This window comes from Drosophila subpulchrella, unplaced genomic scaffold (assembly GCF_014743375.2).
Source record: "Drosophila subpulchrella strain 33 F10 #4 breed RU33 unplaced genomic scaffold, RU_Dsub_v1.1 Primary Assembly Seq106, whole genome shotgun sequence".
NCBI classification, from domain to species: domain Eukaryota; kingdom Metazoa; phylum Arthropoda; class Insecta; order Diptera; family Drosophilidae; genus Drosophila; species Drosophila subpulchrella.
Window position 1 is genome coordinate 387,742 of NW_023665448.1, and position 2,972 is coordinate 390,713.

Genomic DNA, 2,972 nt, shown 5'->3' on the forward strand with positions numbered 1-2,972 from the left:
ACAGACAGACAGACAGACAGACAGACAGACAGACAGACAGACAGACAGACAGACAGACAGACAGACAGACAGACAGACAGACAGACAGACAGACAGACAGACAGACAGACAGACAGACAGACAGACAGACAGACAGACAGACAGACAGACAGACAGACAGACAGACAGACAGACAGACAGACAGACAGACAGACAGACAGACAGACAGACAGACAGACAGACAGACAGACAGACAGACAGACAGACAGACAGACAGACAGACAGACAGACAGACAGACAGACAGACAGACAGACAGACAGACAGACAGACAGACAGACAGACAGACAGACAGACAGACAGACAGACAGACAGACAGACAGACAGACAGACAGACAGACAGACAGACAGACAGACAGACAGACAGACAGACAGACAGACAGACAGACAGACAGACAGACAGACAGACAGACAGACAGACAGACAGACAGACAGACAGACAGACAGACAGACAGACAGACAGACAGACAGACAGACAGACAGACAGACAGACAGACAGACAGACAGACAGACAGACAGACAGACAGACAGACAGACAGACAGACAGACAGACAGACAGACAGACAGACAGACAGACAGACAGACAGACAGACAGACAGACAGACAGACAGACAGACAGACAGACAGACAGACAGACAGACAGACAGACAGACAGACAGACAGACAGACAGACAGACAGACAGACAGACAGACAGACAGACAGACAGACAGACAGACAGACAGACAGACAGACAGACAGACAGACAGACAGACAGACAGACAGACAGACAGACAGACAGACAGACAGACAGACAGACAGACAGACAGACAGACAGACAGACAGACAGACAGACAGACAGACAGACAGACAGACAGACAGACAGACAGACAGACAGACAGACAGACAGACAGACAGACAGACAGACAGACAGACAGACAGACAGACAGACAGACAGACAGACAGACAGACAGACAGACAGACAGACAGACAGACAGACAGACAGACAGACAGACAGACAGACAGACAGACAGACAGACAGACAGACAGACAGACAGACAGACAGACAGACAGACAGACAGACAGACAGACAGACAGACAGACAGACAGACAGACAGACAGACAGACAGACAGACAGACAGACAGACAGACAGACAGACAGACAGACAGACAGACAGACAGACAGACAGACAGACAGACAGACAGACAGACAGACAGACAGACAGACAGACAGACAGACAGACAGACAGACAGACAGACAGACAGACAGACAGACAGACAGACAGACAGACAGACAGACAGACAGACAGACAGACAGACAGACAGACAGACAGACAGACAGACAGACAGACAGACAGACAGACAGACAGACAGACAGACAGACAGACAGACAGACAGACAGACAGACAGACAGACAGACAGACAGACAGACAGACAGACAGACAGACAGACAGACAGACAGACAGACAGACAGACAGACAGACAGACAGACAGACAGACAGACAGACAGACAGACAGACAGACAGACAGACAGACAGACAGACAGACAGACAGACAGACAGACAGACAGACAGACAGACAGACAGACAGACAGACAGACAGACAGACAGACAGACAGACAGACAGACAGACAGACAGACAGACAGACAGACAGACAGACAGACAGACAGACAGACAGACAGACAGACAGACAGACAGACAGACAGACAGACAGACAGACAGACAGACAGACAGACAGACAGACAGACAGACAGACAGACAGACAGACAGACAGACAGACAGACAGACAGACAGACAGACAGACAGACAGACAGACAGACAGACAGACAGACAGACAGACAGACAGACAGACAGACAGACAGACAGACAGACAGACAGACAGACAGACAGACAGACAGACAGACAGACAGACAGACAGACAGACAGACAGACAGACAGACAGACAGACAGACAGACAGACAGACAGACAGACAGACAGACAGACAGACAGACAGACAGACAGACAGACAGACAGACAGACAGACAGACAGACAGACAGACAGACAGACAGACAGACAGACAGACAGACAGACAGACAGACAGACAGACAGACAGACAGACAGACAGACAGACAGACAGACAGACAGACAGACAGACAGACAGACAGACAGACAGACAGACAGACAGACAGACAGACAGACAGACAGACAGACAGACAGACAGACAGACAGACAGACAGACAGACAGACAGACAGACAGACAGACAGACAGACAGACAGACAGACAGACAGACAGACAGACAGACAGACAGACAGACAGACAGACAGACAGACAGACAGACAGACAGACAGACAGACAGACAGACAGACAGACAGACAGACAGACAGACAGACAGACAGACAGACAGACAGACAGACAGACAGACAGACAGACAGACAGACAGACAGACAGACAGACAGACAGACAGACAGACAGACAGACAGACAGACAGACAGACAGACAGACAGACAGACAGACAGACAGACAGACAGACAGACAGACAGACAGACAGACAGACAGACAGACAGACAGACAGACAGACAGACAGACAGACAGACAGACAGACAGACAGACAGACAGACAGACAGACAGACAGACAGACAGACAGACAGACAGACAGACAGACAGACAGACAGACAGACAGACAGACAGACAGACAGACAGACAGACAGACAGACAGACAGACAGACAGACAGACAGACAGACAGACAGACAGACAGACAGACAGACAGACAGACAGACAGACAGACAGACAGACAGACAGACAGACAGACAGACAGACAGACAGACAGACAGACAGACAGACAGACAGACAGACAGACAGACAGACAGACAGACAGACAGACAGACAGACAGACAGACAGACAGACAGACAGACAGACAGACAGACAGACAGACAGACAGACAGACAGACAGACAGACAGACAGACAGACAGACAG